The sequence below is a fragment of the Acipenser ruthenus genome, chromosome 50 (assembly GCF_902713425.1).
Source record: "Acipenser ruthenus chromosome 50, fAciRut3.2 maternal haplotype, whole genome shotgun sequence".
Classification (NCBI taxonomy): Eukaryota; Metazoa; Chordata; class Actinopteri; order Acipenseriformes; family Acipenseridae; genus Acipenser; species Acipenser ruthenus.
Genome location: NC_081238.1, coordinates 6,235,954 through 6,257,754, shown reverse-complemented (window position 1 = coordinate 6,257,754; position 21,801 = coordinate 6,235,954). Strand labels below are relative to the sequence as shown.

The window sequence follows — 21,801 nt, the reverse complement described above, 5'->3', positions numbered from 1 at the left end:
CAAATTGAGCATAAACTGCATTTTCGTTTTAAGTAAAAAAAAAAATTGAAAAATGGTGAAAAGCTTTAAAATTGCATCGCTGCTGCTGCAAATAATAGGGTTAACACCTAAAAGGAGTGTGTCCTCAGAATTAGCATGTGCCTTGTTTTATGGTCATTCCTTACTCAGCAATGCGACCATAGCGTCACTCTAATATGAAATCCATTTAATGTAAAACAAAATGTTTCTGGTAAAAGATGTACGATTCTTAACTCCAGATTAATTCATTTTCAAAGACAGCCTAAAACTACTGTAATTATTGCTATAGAAGTACCAGTTCTTTTGGATCAAAATACGGTTCCTGACAGGCTTGTGGACTGAGGCAGTACTGAAACTTTCAGTTCATTATTATGAAAACAATAAATAAAAAATGGGTGTATACTACAGCCGGTAGAGGGTGTCAAGTGTTTTAAAAAAATACTATTTGCAAAATAGTATTTACTAATTTCTATTTAAAATACATGTCTGGCAACCTATTTTCTATTTGTATTTTAAATAAATATGGAGACCAATGTTTTCTATTTAAAGAGTTTCCGAGACTATTTTGCCCATCCTTGGCATTCAGCTGTTAACTGTAAGGTTGGTTTCCAGGCAGATTGTCTTTCCGGGCAGCCTTCTCAATAGAGTCCAAGCTTCCGATTTCATTTGCAGTCATGAAGGGTGCGGTGGCCAAGTGGTAAGGCGTCGGTCTCGTAAACCGAAGATCACGGGTTCAATCCCCGTCCGTACCTTGTTGCTGTCTTTAAAACACTATTTGTTACTTGTTCAGCTGAAATGAAAAATTATATAATGCAACTTGTATTTTAATTTAAATTAAAAAAAGGGGGCACTCAGATTTGAACCTGGGATCTCTTGATCTGCAGACAAATGCTCTACCACTGAGCTATACCCCTACTCCAACAATGCCGTTTTCTACCAAGCACAACCAATAGTACTCAAAGAAATGAAAGAAGTTATTTACAAGCCGCAAACCAAGATCATGCAACAGTCTCTTGACACAGGGGTTGTACCGACAGACTGGAAAATAGCAAACGTAATACCGATCCACAAAAAGGGAGACAAAACCGAACCAGGTAACTACAGACCAATAAGCCTGACTTCTATTATATGTAAACTTATGGAAACTATATTAAGATCCAAAATGGAAAATGACCTATATGGTAACAATATCCTGGGAGACAGCCAGCATGGTTTTAGGAAAGGGAGATCATGTCTAAATAAACTGCTTGACTTTTTTGAGGATGCAACATTGAAAATTGATAATTGCAAAGCATACGACATGGTTTATTTAGATTTCCAGAAAGCTTTTGACAAAGTCCCGCATAAAAGATTAATTCTCAAACTGAACGCAGTAGGGATTCAAGGAAATGCATGCACATGGATTAGGGAGTGGTTAACAGGTAGAAAACAGAAAGTACTGATTAGAGGAGAAACCTCAAAATGGAGTGAGGTAACTAGTGGTGTACCACAGGGATCAGAATTAGGTCCTCTGCTATTCCTAATCTACATTAATGATTTAGATTCTGGTATAGTAAGCAAACTCGTTAAATTTGCAGACGACACAAAAATAGGAGGAGTGGCAAACACTGTTGCAGCAGCAAAGGTCATTCAAAATGATCTGGACAGCATTCAGAACTGGGCAGACACATGGCAAATGACATTTAATAGAGAAAAGTGTAAAGTATTGCACGCAGGCAATAAAAATTTGCATTATAAATATCATATGGGAGATACTGAAATTGAAGAAGGAATCTATGAAAAAGACCTAGGAGTTTATGTTGACTCAGAAATGTCTTCATCTAGACAATGTGGGGAAGCTATAAAAAAGGCCAACAAGATGCTCGGATGTATTATGAAAAGTGTTGAATTTAAATTACGGAATCTAATGTTAAAACTTTACAATGCATTAGTAAGACCTCACCTAGAATATTGTGTTCAGTTCTGGTCACCTCGTTACATAAAGGATATTGCTGCTCTCGAAAGAGTGCAAAGAAGAGCAACCAGAATTATCCCAGGTTAAAAAGGCATGTCATATGCAGACAGGCTAAAAGAATTGAATCTATTCAGTCTTGAACAAAGAAGACTACGCGGCGATCTGATTCAAACATTCAAAATCCTAAAAGGTATAGACAATGTCAACCCGGGGGACTTTTTCAAACTGAAAAAAGAAACAAGGACCAGGGGTTACAAATGGAGATTAGATAAAGGGGCATTCAGAACAGAAAATAGGAGGCACATTTTTACACAGAGAATTGTGAGGGTCTGGAACCAACTCCCCAGTGATGTTGTTGAAGCTGACACCCTGGGATCCTTCAAGAAGCTGCTTGATGAGATTCTGGGATCAATAAGCTACTAACAACCAAACGAGCAAGATGGGCTGAATGGGGCCTCCTCTCGTTGGTAAACTTTCTTATGTTCTTATGTTCTTATTCCTTATACAATGCTGCCACCGTGTGGACATTTACTAGAACTGTTTGTTCTAATATATCTATTTATGTCAAGTCTCAAGTCACAACGGTCAAGGAGTCAAGTCTGGAAACAGCCAAGCCTGATTGACCTGATGAGGAAGATAAGGATGATGATGATGAGGAGGAGGAAGAGTGTGAGGGAGGAGACGCTCACATTGTCTCAGTATGTATCTGGACATTTACTGCAAATGTTTTTAATCTGTTTTTGTATGGTGTTGCTGATCCTTGTGTCTAGTAAGGAAAATAATAAAAACAAAATTCACTTCCCTGTTGTACGGGGACTGGAGGCCTGTGGTTGGGAGTGTCCTGAACAACAACAGAAAGGTTAATGAAGAGTACGGTTTAGAGAGCTGGTTTGGAAAGGAGCACACTTCCAGAACAATGGATTGCAGTACTATTGTTGAGATAAACTGATATGCAATGGTTCAGGTAACCTGAGTTGGGTGTGGTGGTGAGGTCCTCCATCTTGACAGGAAGTGGGGAAGCAGCCATGTTGGTGAGGGAAGCTTTTATTGACTTCCCTGAGTACTGACTTCCTGTAGTCAGGGCAGTACCTGTAGAAGATATTGAAAGGGGGGACAGCTGATTTTAAGTATGTTTCCCTCTGCTTGTTTTAAAGCATAGTTTTAATGCACGTGTTAGATTAATGTATATATATATATTCATTGATTTGTTTCTTTTTGAATACTTTATTTATTATTGATAACTGTTTTCTGGTTTGTTTCTATATACCCACCTGCAGAATGGTTTATTCTGGAGGAGGGGGAGGTCTGGAAGGGTATAAAGGCTGTTAGTTTTGTTCAGTCAGGATCGTCTTTTTGTGCAGATCAGAGGGCAGTTTTGCAGCTCTGTGGTTGGACTCAGTTATTGGAGTCAGTACCTGTGATTAGGTGACTATAAATAGTTCTTTTTGGTTTCCACTTTTTCTTTCCTCAAATTGTTTGATATTTTGTTCAATTAGCTTTTTGTTTATTATTGTTCTTAAATAAAAATAATTCATTTGGCATCAAACTTCTCTGTGATCCTTGTGCGCGCGCGTGTGTCAGTCACACACACACGCACACACACACACACACACACATACCAAGAGACACACACTGAGACACAGACACACACACACTGAAACACACACACTGAGACACAGACACTCACACACTGAAACACTCACACACTGAGACACACACACACTGAGACACAGACACACACACACTGAAACACACACTGAGACACACACACACACTGAGACACACACACACACTGAGACAGAGACACACACACACTGAGACACACACACACACACTGACACACACACACTGACACACACACACAGACACACACACACTGAGACAGACACAAACACACAGACACACACTGAGACACACACACACACTGAGACACACACACACTGAGACACACACACACACAGAGGTACAATTATGTTATGCTAATTGTTAAATATTCAGATTTAGCAGCCAGTTAAATATTTACCTAAATGTTAAATCTAGTTAAGAGATTTAATATTTAGTTAAATATTTAGCTAACTGTTAAATGTTGTAACTAGATTTCTAAATGATATCTGAATGCACACATTTATAAAAAGCTGTATTTATTTTCTCCTCATTTCTGGCAGCCCATACTAACGGCGCTCGGAACTTTGGCATTTTTAAATCCTAACGGTCTCTGCTCAGCGGAGTGGAATGTTCAGGAGCCGGTTGCCTAGCAGCGTCTCCGCCTCCTTCTCTGCCCCGCCCCCTCTCTCCCTCTCTCGTTGCTCCAGCTAGGAGTTCACATTCAGCTTCCTTAGATTATATAGCGCCATTCTTTACTAACTTTTACAAATGAGCTTATTGGAGGCTTCGTGTTTTTAAGATGGTTCAGGTGCAGTCCGGGCAGACTGACTGCAGCATCATTACAGTATACCGCACTGCGCTCGGCTTTGTGTGGAGGCTGATACACAAAATAATGAACGACTGGTAAAGAAATCACATGGATTGCTTTTTAATGCTAAATGTGGATCTGGTATTCTAAGTATTATCTACAATTAATAACTCAGCTATATTCATATTCAGAATGTGATAGAGTATTAAGTTCCTGGTTAACCTGCGATCTTTGAAATTGACGAGGAAATCAGTTTATGGGAAAGTAATCAAGCACTTTGTTTTTAAGGAAGTCTCTCGGAAGTGGTGTTTTGGGATTGCAATTAACCAGTCGGTCTGGAGTAGAGACGGTCCGAATCTGTGGAGGAGTGAATTCCTGGGAATTCGCACTCCTCCAGGGAGCCGCCATCTTCCTCAGCGACATCGTCATCGGAATTATCACAAACGGACCGCTAAAGTGACCTGGAATACATGAACTCAGCTGCTCGGTTCTAGTTTTGTGAAATCGACAGACGTTGTGTCTCCTTTTAAGAAGTAGGAGTTCATAAAGGCTGGAGTTGAGGGTTTGAAAACGTGACCCAATGAGAAGTCTGGTTTTTGTTTGACAGCGTATAAAGATTTTACTGACAAAAAGGCCTGATATGTTACATTGGAAGTGCTTCGCCTGTAAAGAGTTTGATAGCATGTTTACTTGATTTCCATTTTTATCATTCAAATACTAAACAGGTAAGATGCTCCCTCTGCAGATTACAGATTCTCTTCAGATTTCCGCGGTTCTGTGCAGTTTGGGACGGCCTCTAGGCTTGAGGTTTGCAGACATGTGATAGACAGTCTCTGGGTTCGGGCAGCGATGCACATTTTAATTTGAGCTGCTGTGCTGTTATAGATTCATCTGATAGAGACACAGGGATATCTTCAGACGGCACGGTTCAGGTGTTTTGAGACTTGTGGAAAGGATGGAAGTTTTACAAATATTACTAATTTTTTTTTTTTTTAATCAATAACTAGAGTAAATTATCAAAATAAGTTGTTCTGTATATGACTGGTTGTATGTTAACCTTCCAGAGGATTCTATGAAGAGAAATGTAATAAATTAATTTTCAAATTTGACAGACCCTCGATGTGCGTCTCTTGTTTTGTGTTTTGTTGTTCTTCAGAGCCGGGCTCGCTGACAGGTTTAAAACACAACGCGTCGCTTTCCCTGGCGTTCTGCTGCCTGGACTTATTCCTGCGATATCTTTATCAACACAATCGCCATGGTTTATGTTTTTATTAACATGTCCCTCGTCATGAATAGTTCTGAGGAGTTGTTTTAGTTTTCCATCAGTTATGAACGGAGCGCGGGAGGGGACTTGAGACAAAAAATATATCTCCCAGAGACACACAGGTACTGACACACGCACACACACACACACACACACACACACACACACACACACACACACACACACACACACACACACACACAGGTACTGACACACACACACACACACACACACACACACACACAGAGGTACTGACACACACACACACACAGAGGTACTGACACAAACACACATACACACACACAGATACTGACAAACACACATACACACACACACACACAGGTACTGACACACACACAAACACACAAACATAGGTACTGACCCCCTCACACACACACAGGTACTGACCTGCGCACACACACACAGGTACTGACGCACGCATGCGCACACACACACACACACACACAGGTACAGACACACACACAGGTACTGACACACACACAAACACACACACACACACACACACACACAGACACACATAGGTACTGACCTGCGCACACACACACAGGTTCTGACACACGCATGCGCACGCACGCACACACACACACACAGGTACTGACACAAACACACACATAGGTACTGACCCCCCCCCCCCCACACACAGGTACTGACACACACACACACATATGCTATGCACTTATTTTATGCTAATTGATAAACATGCAAATTTCAACATTATAAGAGCCAATCAAATTGCGTGAAACACTCATTTGCTGCCAGTTAAATATTTAACTAAATGTTAAATCTAGTTAAGTGATTTAAGATTTATTTAAATATTTATCTAACTGTTAAATCTAGCTAAGAGATTTAAGATTTATTTAAATATTTATCTAACTGTTAAATCTAGCTAAGAGATTTAAGATTTATTTAAATATTTAGCTAACTGTTAAATCTAGCTAAGAAATTTAAGATGTATTTAAATATTTAGCAAACTGTTAAATGTTGTAACTAGATTTCTAAATGATATCTGAATGCACACATTTATAAAAAGCTGTATTTATTTTCTCCTCATTTCTGGCAGCCCATACTAACGGCGCTCGGAACTTTGGCATTTTTAAATCCTAACGGTCTCTGCTCAGCGGAGTGGAATGTTCAGGAGCCGGTTGCCTAGCAGCGTCTCCGCCTCCTTCTCTGCCCCGCCCCCTCTCTCCCTCTCTCGTTGCTCCAGCTAGGAGTTCACATTCAGCTTCCTTAGATTATATAGCGCCATTCTTTACTAACTTTTACAAATGAGCTTATTGGAGGCTTCGTGTTTTTAAGATGGTTCAGGTGCAGTCCGGGCACACTGACTGCAGCATCATTACAGTATACCGCACTGCGCTCGGCTTTGTGTGGAGGCTGACACACAAAATAATGAACGACTGGTAAAGAAATCACATGGATTGCTTTTTAATGCTAAATGTGTATCTGGTATTTTAAGTATTATCTACAATTAATAATTCAGCTATATTCATATTCAGAATGTGATACAGTATTAAGACAGGGTCCAGTATTAGAAATAAATAAACACGCTTTAAGAGAAACAGCAGTGATGTTTATTGCCCATTCCCATCCATTCTCTAGATGTTTCTACATTGTGGTTGCAATCCACAGGGACAAGGGACTCAGCGATGTTAAATAAAAAACTAGAGCCCACAATTAACCAATATAGAAAGGAAGGGGGGAGAAATGTATTGCCTGCGTGCAGCACCTTCCACTTTCCTCTATTAAATGTCATTTGCCATGTGTCTGCCCAGTTCTGAATGCTGTCTAGATCATTTTGAATGACCTTTGCTGCTGCAACAGTGTCTGCCACTCCTCCTATTTTTGTTTCATCTACAAATTTAACAAGTTTGTTTACTATACCAGAATCTAAATCATTAATTAGGATTAGGAATAGCAGAGGACCTAATACTGATCCCAATGTGCATTATAAATATCATATGGGAGATACTGAAATTGAAGAAGGAATCTATGAAAAAGACCTAGGAGTTTATTTTGGCTCAGAAATGTCTTCATCTAGACAACGTGGGGAAGCTATAAAAAAAGGCCAACAAGATGCTCGGATATATTGTGAGAAGTGTTGAATTTAAATCAAGGGAAGTAATGTTAAAACTTTACAATGCATTAGTAAGACCTCACCTAGAATATTGTGTTCAGTTCTGGTCACCTCGTTTCAAAAAGGATATTGCTGCTCTAGAAAGAGTGCAAAGAAGAGCAACCAGAATTATCCCGGGTTTAAAAGGCATGTCGTATGCAGACAGGCTAAAAGAATTGAATCTATTCAGTCTTGAACAAAGAAGACTACGCGGCGATCTGATTCAAACATTCAAAATCCTAAAAGGTGTAGACAATGTCAACCCAGGGGACTTTTTCAACCTGAAAAAAGAAACAAGGACCAGGGGTCACAAATGGAGATTAGATAAAGGGGCATTCAGAACAGAAAATAGGAGGCACTTTTTTACACAGAGAATTGTGAGGGTCTGGAACCAACTCCCCAGTAATGTTGTTGAAGCTGACACCCTGGGATCCTTCAAGAAGCTGCTTGATGAGATTCAGGGATCAATAAGCTACTAACAACCAAACGAGCAAGATGGGCTGAATGGCCTCCTCTCGTTTGTAAACTTCCTTACCGGTTCATGATGCTGAGTAAGTTCAGTGGCCTAGACAACTCCTTGTGCAACTTGTCACCTGACTGAGCCTGGCTCATCACCGTTACAAAACTGTACATCGTTACATTAATTAAGAATTTATAAAAACACCTTGCATTCTTTCTCTGATCCTTCCTTCCAGGCTGAGTCACTCCTGGAGAATAGGAACCTCCCCTCCCCTCTCTCTCCCTCCCCTCTCTCTCTCTCTCCCTCTCCCTCTCTCTCTCCCTCCCCTCCCCTCTCTCTCTCCCTCCCCTCCCCTCTCTCCCTCCCCTCTGTCTCTCCCTCCCCTCCCCTCACCTCTCTCTCTCCCCTCCCCCCTCTCCCCCCTCTCCCCTCTCCCTCTCTCCCTCCCTCCACTCTCTCCCTCCCCTCCCCTCCTCTCTATTCTCCTCTCTCCCCTCCACTCTCTTCTCCTCTCCTCTCTCCCTCCCCTCCCCTCTCTCTCTCTCCCTCCCCTCCCCTCCCCTCTCTCTCTCCCTCCCCTCCCCTCTTCTCTCTCCCTTCCCCTCTCTCTCTCCCCCCTCTCACTCTCCCTCCCCTCCCCTCCCCTCTCTCTCTCCCTCCCCTCCTCTCTATTCTCCTCTCTCCCCTCCACTCTCTTCTCCTCTCCTCTCTCCCTCCCCTCCCCTCCCCTCCCCTCTCTCTCTCCCTCCCCTCCCCTCTCTCTCCTCTCTTCTCTCTCCCTTCCCCTCTCTCTCTCTCTCCCCCCTCTCCCCTCTCCCTCTCTCTCCCCTCTCCCTCTCTCTCCCCTCCCCTCCTCTCTCATAATCTCTGTGGCTAAGTGTCTGTGAAGCCAAGGCAGATGGGCGCTTGTCTCTGGTGTTACTAAGAGGCAGAGAGGAGCACTGCGGTCAGCCAGCATGAAATTCAATTTGCGAGCCGTGTTAATAACAGGGGAGAGACTGCCAGCCCCGTCTCGCTTCATTTTCAATCAGATGCGTTTCCCTCCCAGTCCCTCCTCAGCTCCGCTAGAGCCACGCTGCTTCCCTCCCAGTCCCTCCTCAGCTCCGCTAGAGCCACACCGCTTCCCTCCCAGTCCTTCCTCAGCTCCGCTAGAGCCACACTGCTTCCCTCCCAGTCCTTCCTCAGCTCCGCTAGAGCCACACTGCTTCCCTCCCAGTCCTTCCTCAGCTCCGCTAGAGCCACACTGCTTCCCTCCCAGTCCCTCCTCAGCTCCGCTAGAGCCACACCGCTTCCCTCCCAGTCCCTCCTCAGCTCCGCTAGAGCCACACTGCTTCCCTCCCAGTCCCTCCTCAGCTCCGCTAGAGCCACACTGCTTCCCTCCCAGTCCCTCCTCAGCTCCGCTAGAGCCACACTGCTTCCCTCCCAGTCCCTCCTCAGCTCCGCTAGAGCCACACCGCTTCCCTCCCAGTCCCTCCTCAGCTCCGCTAGAGCCACACTGCTTCCCTCCCAGTCCCTCCTCAGCTCCGCTAGAGCCACGCTGCTTCCCTCCCAGTTCCTCCTCAGCTCCAGTAGAGCCACACCGCTTCCCTCCCAGTCCCTCCTCAGCTCCACTAGAGCCACACCGCTTCCCTCCCAGTCCCTCCTCAGCTCCGCTAGAGCCACGCTGCTTCCCTCCCAGTCCCTCCTCAGCTCCGCTAGAGCCACGCTGCTTCCCTCCCAGTCCCACCTCAGCTCCGCTAGAGCCACGCTGCTTCCCTCCCAGTCCCTCCTCAGCTCCGCTAGAGCCACGCTGCTTCCCTCCCAGTCCCTCCTCAGCTCCGCTAGAGCCACACTGCTTCCCTCCCAGTCCCTCCTCAGCTCCGCTAGAGCCACACTGCTTCCCTCCCAGTCCCTCCTCAGCTCCGCTAGAGCCACACAACGCTTCCCTCCCAGTCCCTCCTCAGCTCCGCTAGAGCCACGCTGCTTCCCTCCCAGTCCCTCCTCAGCTCCGCTACAGCCACGCCGCTTCCCTCCCAGTCCCTCCTCAGCTCCGCTAGAGCCACGCCGCTTCCCTCCCAGTCCCTCCTCAGCTCCGCTAGAGCCACGCCGCTTCCCTCCCAGTCCCTCCTCAGCTCCGCTAGAGCCACACTGCTTCCCTCCCAGTCCCTCCTCAGCTCCGCTAGAGCCACACTGCTTCCCTCCCAGTCCCTCCTCAGCTCCGCTAGAGCCACGCTGCTTCCCTCCCAGTCCCACCTCAGCTCCGCTAGAGCCACGCTGCTTCCCTCCCAGTCCCTCCTCAGCTCCGCTAGAGCCACACTGCTTCCCTCCCAGTCCCTCCTCAGCTCCGCTAGAGCCACACTGCTTCCCTCCCAGTCCCTCCTCAGCTCCGCTAGAGCCACACTGCTTCCCTCCCAGTCCCTCCTCAGCTCCGCTAGAGCCACACTGCTTCCCTCCCAGTCCCTCCTCAGCTCCGCTAGAGCCACGCTGCTTCCCTCCCAGTCCTTCCTCAGCTCCGCTAGAGCCACGCTGCTTCCCTCCCAGTCCTTCCTCAGCTCCGCTAGAGCCACGCTGCTTCCCTCCCAGTCCCTCCTCATCTCCGCTAGAGCCACGCTGCTTCCCTCCCAGTCCCTCCTCAGCTCCGCTAGAGCCACACTGCCTCCATCCCTCCCAGTCCCTCCTCAGCTCCGCTAGAGCCACACTGCTTCCCTCCCAGTCCCTCCTCAGCTCCGCTAGAGCCATGCTGCTTCCCTCCCAGTCCCTCCTCATCTCCGCTAGAGCCACGCTGCTTCCCTCCCAGTCCCTCCTCAGCTCCGCTAGAGCCACACTGCCTCCATCCCTCCCAGTCCCTCCTCAGCTCCGCTAGAGCCACACTGCTTCCCTCCCAGTCCCTCCTCAGCTCCGCTAGAGCCACACTGCTTCCCTCCCAGTCCCTCCTCAGCTCCGCTAGAGCCACACTGCTTCCCTCCCAGTCCCTCCTCAGCTCCGCTAGAGCCACACTGCTTCCCTCCCAGTCCCTCCTCAGCTCCGCTAGAGCCACACTGCTTCCCTCCCAGTCCCTCCTCAGCTCCGCTAGAGCCACACTGCTTCCCTCCCAGTCCCTCCTCAGCTCCGCTAGAGCCACACTGCTTCCCTCCCAGTCCCTCCTCAGCTCCGCTAGAGCCACACTGCCTCCCTCCCAGTCCCTCCTCAGCTCCGCTAGAGCCACACCGCTTCCCTCCCAGTCCCTCCTCAGCTCCGCTAGAGCCACACTGCTTCCCTCCCAGTCCCTCCTCAGCTCCGCTAGAGCCACACTGCCTCCCTCCCAGTCTCTCCTCAGCTCCGCTAGAGCCACGCCGCTTCCCTCCCAGTCCCTCCTCAGCTCCGCTAGAGCCACACTGCTTCCCTCCCAGTCCCTCCTCAGCTCCGCTAGAGCCACGCCGCTTCCCTCCCAGTCCCTCCTCAGCTCCGCTAGAGCCACGCCGCTTCCCTCCCAGTCCCTCCTCAGCTCCGCTAGAGCCACACCGCTTCCCTCCCAGTCCCTCCTCAGCTCCGCTAGAGCCACACTGCTTCCCTCCCAGTCCCTCCTCAGCTCCGCTAGAGCCACGCTGCTTCCCTCCCAGTCCCTCCTCAGCTCCGCTAGAGCCACGCCGCTTCCCTCCCAGTCCCTCCTCAGCTCCGCTAGAGCCACGCTGCTTCCCTCCCAGTCCCTCCTCAGTTATTAACGACGCGTTAAGAATTGAAACTGTTAAAGACTTTTAATTGCATGGTGAGATTGCTTAATTGTGCAGAAGAAAATTAAACCGCAAATTAACTCTTCAACCAGGGAGACGTGATTTCACATGCCAGTAACAGAATCTGATCCAGCGGCACTGCAATGGCTCTGTATTACACTGAGGGGCAATGGTAGCACAAGTGTAGGGCAGCTACAATGGGGTGAGGCTGGTAGAATGGGACCACAGTGTGCTGACTATACCCTACATGATCTTCAATGGGGTGAGGCTGGTAGAATGGGACCACAGTGTGCTGACTATACCCTACATGATCTTCAATGGGGTGAGGCTGGTAGAATGGGACCACAGTGTGCTGACTATACCCTACATCACCTTCAATGGGGTGAGGCTGGTAGAATGGGACCACAGTGTGCTGACTATACCCTACATGATCTTCAATGGCAGACAGACAGACAGCGGCTCTGTTCATAAAGGTACTGAGAGGTAGGATCTGTGAATGAGGGGTCAGGCTGAGAGACACACGCAGGCTGTTTGCTAAACTCTGCTAATCCCAGACAGATTGCGTTCGTCTGTCGTGTGACGGGGCGATTAAGCAGCTCTGAGGAAACCTAACAGACTGCGGAGAGAAGAGAAAATAGCAGTCTGGACGAAATATTGGAAACACCCGCCAGAGCACTGTCAATATCACAGCATGGGGCTGATTCACCTGCCATAGCACTGTCAATAGCACAGCATGGGACTGATTCACCTGCCATAGCACTGTCAATAGCACAGCATGGGACTGATTCACCTGCCATAGCACTGTCAATAGCACATACCAGAATCTAAATCTTTCTCTCTCATTCCCCTCTTTATCACTCTCCTCTTTCTCTCTCATTCCCCTCTTTCTCTATCACTCTCCTCTTTCTCTCTCGTTCGTCTCTTTCTCTATCATTCCCCACTTTCTCTCTCGTTCCCCTCTTTCTCTCTCGTTCCCCTCTTAATCTATCACTCCCCTCTTTCTCTCTCGTTCCTCTATTTCTCTATCGCTCCCCTCTTTCTCTCTCGTTCACCTCTTTCTCTCTCGTTCCCCTCTTTCTCTATCGCTCCCCTCTTTCTCTCTCGTTCCCCTCTTTCTCTCCCGATCCTCTCTTTCTCTCTCGTTCCCCACTTTCTCTCTCGTTCCCCTCTTTCTCTCTCGTTCCTCTCTATCTCTATCACTCCCCTCTTTCTCTCTCGTTCCTCTCTTTCTCTATCACTCTCCTCTTTCTCTCTTGTTCCCCACTTTCTCTCTCGTTCCCCTCTTTCTCTCTCATTCCCCTCTTTCTCGATCATTCCCCTCTTTCTCTCTCGTTCCCCTCTTTCTCTCTCGTTCCCCTCTTTCTCTCTCGTTCCTCTCTTTCTCTATCATTCCCCTCTTTCTCTCTCGTTCCTCTCTTTCTCTCTCGTTCCTCTCTTTCTCTATCATTCCCCTCTATCTCTCTCGTTCCTCTCTTTCTCTCTCATTCCTCTCTTTCTCTATCACTCCTCTCTTTCTCTCTCGTTCCTCTCTTTCTCTATCACTCCCCTCTTTCTCTCTCGTTCCTCTTTTTCTCTCTCGTTCCCCTCTTTCTCTCTCGTTCCTCTTTTTCTCTCTCGTTCCCCTCTTTCTCTCTCATCCCTCTCTTTCTCTATCACTCCCCTCTTTCTCTCTCGTTCCTCTCTTTCTATATCATTCCCCTCTTTCTCTCTCGTTCCTCTCTTTCTCTCTCATTCCTCTCTTTCTCTCTCGTTCCTCTCTTTCTCTCTCGTTCCTCTCTTTCTCTATCACTCCCCTCTTTCTCTCTCATTCCTCTCTTTCTCTATCACTCCTCTCTTTCTCTCTCGTTCCTCTCTTTCTCTATCATTCCCCTCTTTCTCTCTCGTTCCTCTCTTTCTCTCTCGTTCCCCTCTTTCTCTCTCGTTCCCCTCTTTCTCTCTCGTTCCTCTCTTTCTCTATCATTCCCCTCTTTCTCTCTCGTTCCTCTCTTTCTCTCTCGTTCCTCTCTTTCTCTCTCATTCCTCTCTTTCTCTATCACTCCTCTCTTTCTCTCTCGTTCCTCTCTTTCTCTCTCATTCCTCTCTTTCTCTATCACTCCCCTCTTTCTCTCTCGTTCCTCTCTTTCTATATCATTCCCCTCTTTCTCTCTCGTTCCTCTCTTTCTCTCTCGTTCCCCTCTTTCTCTCTCGTTCCTCTCTTTCTCTCTCATTCCTCTCTTTCTCTCTCGTTCCTCTCTTTCTCTCTCGTTCCTCTTTCTCTATTGTTCCTCTCTTTCTCTAACACTCCCCTCTTTCTCTCTCGTTCCTCTCTTTCTCTATCACTCCTCTCTTTCTCTCTCGTTCCTCTCTTTCTCTATCATTTCACTCTTTCTCTCTCGTTCCTCTCTTTCTCTCTCATTCCTCTCTTTCTCTATCACTCCGCTCTTTCTCTCTCGTTCCCCTCTTTCTCTCTCGTTCCTCTCTTTCTCTATCATTCCCCTCTTTCTCTCTCGTTCCTCTCTTTCTCTCTCGTTCCTCTCTTTCTCTCTCGTTCCTCTCTTTCTCTCTCGTTCCTCTCTTTCTCTATCATTCCCCTCTATCTCTCTCGTTCCTCTCTTTCTCTCTCGTTCCTCTCTTTCTCTCTCGTTCCTCTCTTTCTCTATCATTCCCCTCTATCTCTCTCGTTCCTCTCTTTCTCTCTCATTCCTCTCTTTCTCTATCACTCCTCTCTTTCTCTCTCGTTCCTCTCTTTCTCTCTCGTTCCTCTCTTTCTCTCTCGTTCCTCTCTTTCTCTCTCGTTCCTCTCTTTCTCTATCATTCCCCTCTATCTCTCTCGTTCCTCTCTTTCTCTCTCATTCCTCTCTTTCTCTATCACTCCTCTCTTTCTCTCTCATTCCTCTCTTTCTCTCTCGTTCCCCTCTTTCTCTCTCGTTCCCCTCTTTCTCGTTCCCCTCTTTCTCTATCGCTCCCCTCTTTCTCTCTCGTTCCCCTCTATCTCTCCCCTCTTTCTCTCTCGTTCCTCTCTATCACTCCCCTCTTTCTCTCTCGTTCCTCTCTTTCTCTCTCATTCCTCTCTTTCTCTCTCGTTCCCGTCTTTCTCTCTCGTTCCCCTCTTTCTCGTTCCCCTCTTTCTCTATCACTTCCCTCTTTCTCTCTCGTTCCTCTCTTTCTCTATTACTCTCCTCTTTCTCTCTCATTCCTCTCTTTCTCTATCACTCCCCTCTTTCTCTCTCATTCCTCTCTTTCTCTCTCGTTCCCCTCTTTCTCTCTCGTTCCCCTCTTTCTCGTTCCTCTCTTTCTCTAGCACTCCCCTCTTTCTCTCTCATTCCTCTCTTTCTCTCTCGTTCCCCTCTTTCTCGTTCCTCTCTTTCTCTAGCACTCCCCTCTTTCTCTCTCATTCCTCTCTTTCTCTCTCGTTCCCCTCTTTCTCTCTCGTTCCCCTCTTTCTCGTTCCCCTCTTTCTCTATCGCTCCCCTCTTTCTCTCTCGTTCCCCTCTATCTCTCTCGTTCCCCTCTTTCTCTATCACTCTCCTCTTTCTCTCTCGTTCCCCTCTTTCTCTCTCGTTCCCCTCTTTCTCCATCGTTCCCCACTTTCTCTCTCGGTCCCCTCTTTATGTCTCGTTCCCCTCTTTCTCTATCACTCCCCTCTTTCTCTCTCGTTCCCCTCTTTCTCTCTCGATCCTCTCTTTCTCTCTCGTTCCCCACTTTCTCTCTCGTTCCTCTCTTTCTCTCTCGTTCCCCACTTTCTCTCTCGTTCCTCTCTTTCTCTCTCGTTCCCCACTTTCTCTCTCGTTCCCCTCTTTCTCTCTCGTTCCCCTCTTTCTCTATCATTCCCCTCTTTCTCTCTCGTTCCCCTCTTTCTCTCTCGTTCCCCTCTTTCTCTATCACTCCCCTCTTTCTCTCTCGTTCCCCTCTTTCTCTCTCGATCCTCTCTTTCTCTCTCATTCCCCACTTTCTCTCTCGTTCCTCTCTTTCTCTATCACTCTCCTCTTTCTCTCTCGTTCCCCTCTTTCTCTCTCGTTCCCCTCTTTCTCTCTCGTTCCCCTCTTTCTCTCTCGTTCCCCACTTTCTCTCTCGTTCCCCTCTTTCTCTCACGTTCACCTCTTTCTCTCTCGTTCCCCTCTTTCTCTCTCGTTCCTCTCTTTCTCTCTCATTCCTCTCTTTCTCTATCGCTCCTCTCTTTCTCTCTCGTTCCCCTCTTTCTCTATCATTCCCCACTTTCTCTCTCGTTCCCCTCTTTCTCTGTCATTCCCCACTTTCTCGTTCCCCTCTTTCTCTCTCGTTCCCCTCTTTCTTGATCTCTGTTCTCTTTCTCTCTCGTTCCTCTCTTTCTCTCTCGTTCCTCTCTTTCTCTCTCGTTCCCCTCTTTCTGTCTCGTTCCCCTCTTTCTCTCTCGTTCCCCACTTTCTCTCTCGTTCCCCTCTTTCTTTCTCGTTCCTCTCTTTCTCTCTCGTTCCTCTCTTTCTCTCTCGTTCCCCTCTTTCTGTCTCGTTCCCCACTTTCTCTCTCATTCCTCTCATTCTCTATCACTCCCCTCTTTCTCTCTCGTTCCCCTCTTTCTCTGTCATTCCCCACTTTCTCGTTCCTCTCTTTCTCTCTCGTTCCCCTCTTTCTCTCTCGTTCCCCTCTTTCTTGATCTCTGTTCTCTCTCGTTCCCCTCTTTCTCTATCACTCCCCTCTTTCTCTCTCGTTCCCCTCTTTCTCTCTCGATCCTCTCTTTCTCTCTCGTTCCCCACTTTCTCTCTCGTTCCTCTCTTTCTCTCTCGTTCCCCACTTTCTCTCTCGTTCCTCTCTTTCTCTCTCGTTCCCCACTTTCTCTCTCGTTCCCCTCTTTCTCTCTCGTTCCCCTCTTTCTCTATCATTCCCCTCTTTCTCTCTCGTTCCCCTCTTTCTCTCTCGTTCCCCTCTTTCTCTCTCGTTCCTCTCTTTCTCTATCACTCCCCTCTTTCTCTCTCGTTCCTCTTTTTCTCTCTTGTTCCCCACTTTCTCTCTCGTTCCCCTCTTTCTCTCTCGTTCCTCTCTTTCTCTATCACTCTCCTCTTTCTCTCTCGTTCCCCTCTTTCTCTCTCGTTCCCCTCTTTCTCTCTCGTTCCCCTCTTTCTCTCTCGTTCCCATCTTTCTCTCTCGTTCCCCTCTTTCTCTTTCATTCCTCTCTTTCTCTCTCCATTCCTCTAATTCTCTATCACTCCCCTCTTTCTCTCTCGTTCCCCTCTTTCTCTTTCACTCCCCTCTTTCTCTCTCGTTCACCTCTTTCTCTCTCGTTCCCCTCTTTCTCTATCACTCCCCTCTTTCTCTCTCGTTCCTATCTTTCTCGATTGTTCTTCTCTTTCTCTCTCGTTCCCCTCTTTCTCTCTCGTTCCTCTCTTTCTCTCTCGTTCCCCACTTTCTCTCTCGTTCCTCTCTTTCTCTATCTCTCCTCTCTCTCTCTCGTTCCCCTCTTTCTCTCTCGCTCCTCTCTTTCTCTCTCGTTCCTCTCTTTCTCTATCACTCTCCTCTCTCTCTCGTTCCCCTCTTTCTCTCTCGTTCCCCACTTTCTCTCTCGTTACCCTCTTTCTCTCTTGTTCCCCTCTTTCTCTATCATTCCCCACTTTCTCTCTTGTTCCTCTCTTTCTCTCTCGTTCCCCCTTCTCTCTCGTTCCTCTCTTTCTCTCTCATTCCTCTCTTTCTCGATCGTTCCCCTCTTTCTCTCTCATTCCCGTCTTTCTCTCTCGCTCCTCTCTTTCTCTCTCATTCCTCTATTTCTCTATCGCTCCTCTCTTTCTCTCTCGTTCCCCTCTTTCTCTATCATTCCCCACTTTCTCTCTCGTTCCCCTCTTCCTCTGTCATTCCCCACTTTCTCGTTCCTCTCTTTCTCTCTCGTTCCCCTCTTTCTCTCTCGTTCCCCTCTTTCTTGATCTCTGTTCTCTTTCTCTCTCGTTCCTCTCTTTCTCTCTCGTTCCTCTCTTTCTCTCTCGTTCCTCTCTTTCTCTCTCGTTCCCCTCTTTCTGTCTCGTTCCCCACTTTCTCTCTCGTTCCCCACTTTCTCTCTCATTCCTCTCATTCTCTATCACTCCCCTCTTTCTCTCTCGTTCCCTCTTTCTCTCTCATTCCCCACTTTCTCTCTCATTCCTCTCTTTATCTATCACTCCCCTCTTTCTCTCTCACTCCCCTCTTTCTCTCTCATTCCCCTCTTTCTCTCTCGTTCCTCTCTTTCTCTCTCGTTCCCCACTTTCTCTCTCGTTCCCCTCTTTCTCTCTCGTTCCTCTCTTTCTCTCTCGTTCCTCTCTTTCTCTATCACTCCCCTCTTTCTCTCTCGCTCCCCTCTTTCTCTCTCGTTCCTCTCTTTCTCTATCACTCCCCTCTTTCTCTCTCGTTCCTCTTTTTCTCTCTCGTTCCCCACTTTCTCTCTCGTTCCCCTCTTTCTCTCTCGTTCCTCTCTTTCTCTATCACTCTCCTCTTTCTCTCTCGTTCCTCTCTTTCTCTCTCGTTCCCCTCTTTCTCTCTCGTTCCCCTCTTTCTCTCTCGTTCCCATCTTTCTCTCTCGTTCCCCTCTTTCTCTCTCATTCCTCTCTTTCTCTCTCCATTCCTCTAATTCTCTATCACTCCCCTCTTTCTCTATCACTCCCCTCTTTCTCTCTCGTTCCCCTCTTTCTCTTTCACTCCCCTCTTTCTCTCTCGTTCCTCTCTTTCTCTCTCGTTCCCCTCTTTCTCTATCACTCCCCTCTTTCTCTCTCGTTCCTCTCTTTCTCTCTCGTTCCTCTCTTTCTCTCTCACTCCCCTCTTTCTCTCTCGTTCCTCTCTTTCTCTCTCGTTCCTCTCTTTCTCGCTCGTTCCCCTCTTTCTCTATCACTCCCCTCTTTCTCTCTCGTTCCTCTCTTTCTCTCTCGTTCCTCTCTTTCTCTATCACTCCCCTCTTTCTCTCTCGTTCCTCTCTTTCTCTCTCGTTCCCCACTTTCTCTCTCGTTCCCCTCTTTCTCTCTCGTTCCTCTCTTTCTCTATCACTCCCCTCTTTCTCTCTCATTCCCCTCTTTCTCTCTCGTTCCTCTCTTTCTCTATCACTCCCCTCTTTCTCTCTCGTTCCTCTTTTTCTCTCTTGTTCCCCACTTTCTCTCTCGTTCCCCTCTTTCTCTCTCGTTCCTCTCTTTCTCTATCACTCTCCTCTTTCTCTCTCGTTCCCCTCTTTCTCTCTCGTTCCCCTCTTTCTCTCTCGTTCCCCTCTTTCTCTCTCGTTCCCATCTTTCTCTCTCGTTCCCCTCTTTCTCTTTCATTCCTCTCTTTCTCTCTCCATTCCTCTAATTCTCTATCACTCCCCTCTTTCTCTCTCGTTCCCCTCTTTCTCTTTCACTCCCCTCTTTCTCTCTCGTTCACCTCTTTCTCTCTCGTTCCCCTCTTTCTCTATCACTCCCCTCTTTCTCTCTCGTTCCTATCTTTCTCGATTGTTCTTCTCTTTCTCTCTCGTTCCCCTCTTTCTCTCTCGTTCCTCTCTTTCTCTCTCGTTCCCCACTTTCTCTCTCGTTCCCCTCTTTCTCTCTCGTTCCTCTCTTTCTCTATCTCTCCTCTCTTTCTCTCTCGTTCCCCTCTTTCTCTCTCGCTCCTCTCTTTCTCTCTCGTTCCTCTCTTTCTCTATCACTCTCCTCTCTCTCTCGTTCCCCTCTTTCTCTCTCGTTCCCCACTTTCTCTCTCGTTACCCTCTTTCTCTCTTGTTCCCCTCTTTCTCTATCATTCCCCACTTTCTCTCTTGTTCCTCTCTTTCTCTCTCGTTCCCCCTTCTCTCTCGTTCCTCTCTTTCTCTCTCATTCCTCTCTTTCTCGATCGTTCCCCTCTTTCTCTCTCATTCCCGTCTTTCTCTCTCGCTCCTCTCTTTCTCTCTCATTCCTCTATTTCTCTATCGCTCCTCTCTTTCTCTCTCGTTCCCCTCTTTCTCTATCATTCCCCACTTTCTCTCTCGTTCCCCTCTTCCTCTGTCATTCCCCACTTTCTCGTTCCTCTCTTTCTCTCTCGTTCCCCTCTTTCTCTCTCGTTCCCCTCTTTCTTGATCTCTGTTCTCTTTCTCTCTCGTTCCTCTCTTTCTCTCTCGTTCCTCTCTTTCTCTCTCGTTCCTCTCTTTCTCTCTCGTTCCCCTCTTTCTGTCTCGTTCCCCACTTTCTCTCTCGTTCCCCACTTTCTCTCTCATTCCTCTCATTCTCTATCACTCCCCTCTTTCTCTCTCGTTCCCTCTTTCTCTCTCATTCCCCACTTTCTCTCTCATTCCTCTCTTTATCTATCACTCCCCTCTTTCTCTCTCACTCCCCTCTTTCTCTCTCATTCCCCTCTTTCTCTCTCGTTCCTCTCTTTCTCTCTCGTTCCCCACTTTCTCTCTCGTTCCCCTCTTTCTCTCTCGTTCCTCTCTTTCTCTCTCGTTCCTCTCTTTCTCTATCACTCCCCTCTTTCTCTCTCGCTCCCCTCTTTCTCTCTCGTTCCTCTCTTTCTCTATCACTCCCCTCTTTCTCTCTCGTTCCTCTTTTTCTCTCTCGTTCCCCACTTTCTCTCTCGTTCCCCTCTTTCTCTCTCGTTCCTCTCTTTCTCTATCACTCTCCTCTTTCTCTCTCGTTCCTCTCTTTCTCTCTCGTTCCCCTCTTTCTCTCTCGTTCCCCTCTTTCTCTCTCGTTCCCATCTTTCTCTCTCGTTCCCCTCTTTCTCTCTCATTCCTCTCTTTCTCTCTCCATTCCTCTAATTCTCTATCACTCCCCTCTTTCTCTATCACTCCCCTCTTTCTCTCTCGTTCCCCTCTTTCTCTTTCACTCCCCTCTTTCTCTCTCGTTCCTCTCTTTCTCTCTCGTTCCCCTCTTTCTCTATCACTCCCCTCTTTCTCTCTCGTTCCTCTCTTTCTCGATTGTTCTTCTCTTTCTCTCTCGTTCACCTCTTTCTCTCTCGTTCCTCTCTTTCTCTCTCGTTCCCCACTTTCTCTCTCGTTCCCCACTTTCTCTCTCGTTCCCATCTTTCTCTCTCGTTCCCCTCTTTCTCTCTCATTCCTCTCTTTCTCTCTCCATTCCTCTAATTCTCTATCACTCCCCTCTTTCTCTATCACTCCCCTCTTTCTCTCTCGTTCCCCTCTTTCTCTTTCACTCCCCTCTTTCTCTCTCGTTCCTCTCTTTCTCTCTCGTTCCCCTCTTTCTCTATCACTCTCCTCTTTCTCTCTCGTTCCTCTCTTTCTCTCTCGTTCCCCTCTTTCTCTCTCGTTCCCCTCTTTCTCTCTCGTTCCCATCTTTCTCTCTCGTTCCCCTCTTTCTCTCTCATTCCTCTCTTTCTCTCTCCATTCCTCTAATTCTCTATCACTCCCCTCTTTCTCTATCACTCCCCTCTTTCTCTCTCGTTCCCCTCTTTCTCTTTCACTCCCCTCTTTCTCTCTCGTTCCTCTCTTTCTCTCTCGTTCCCCTCTTTCTCTATCACTCCCCTCTTTCTCTCTCGTTCCTCTCTTTCTCGATTGTTCTTCTCTTTCTCTCTCGTTCACCTCTTTCTCTCTCGTTCCTCTCTTTCTCTCTCGTTCCCCACTTTCTCTCTCGTTCCCCACTTTCTCTCTCGTTCCCATCTTTCTCTCTCGTTCCCCTCTTTCTCTCTCATTCCTCTCTTTCTCTCTCCATTCCTCTAATTCTCTATCACTCCCCTCTTTCTCTATCACTCCCCTCTTTCTCTCTCGTTCCCCTCTTTCTCTTTCACTCCCCTCTTTCTCTCTCGTTCCCCTCTTTCTCTCTCGTTCCTCTCTTTCTCTATCACTCTCCTCTTTCTCTCTCGTTCCTCTCTTTCTCTCTCGTTCCCCTCTTTCTCTCTCGTTCCCCTCTTTCTCTCTCGTTCCCATCTTTCTCTCTCGTTCCCCTCTTTCTCTCTCATTCCTCTCTTTCTCTCTCCATTCCTCTAATTCTCTATCACTCCCC

General features: G+C 47.4%; 1 non-coding gene across 1 annotated transcript; it reads left to right on the top strand.

The window, feature by feature from the left end:
* Positions 1 to 698: 698 nt before the first annotated feature.
* Positions 699 to 770, top strand: trnat-cgu (transfer RNA threonine (anticodon CGU)). Its single transcript has one exon. It is a non-coding gene; the product is annotated as a tRNA-Thr (tRNA).
* Positions 771 to 21,801: the final 21,031 nt, after the last annotated feature.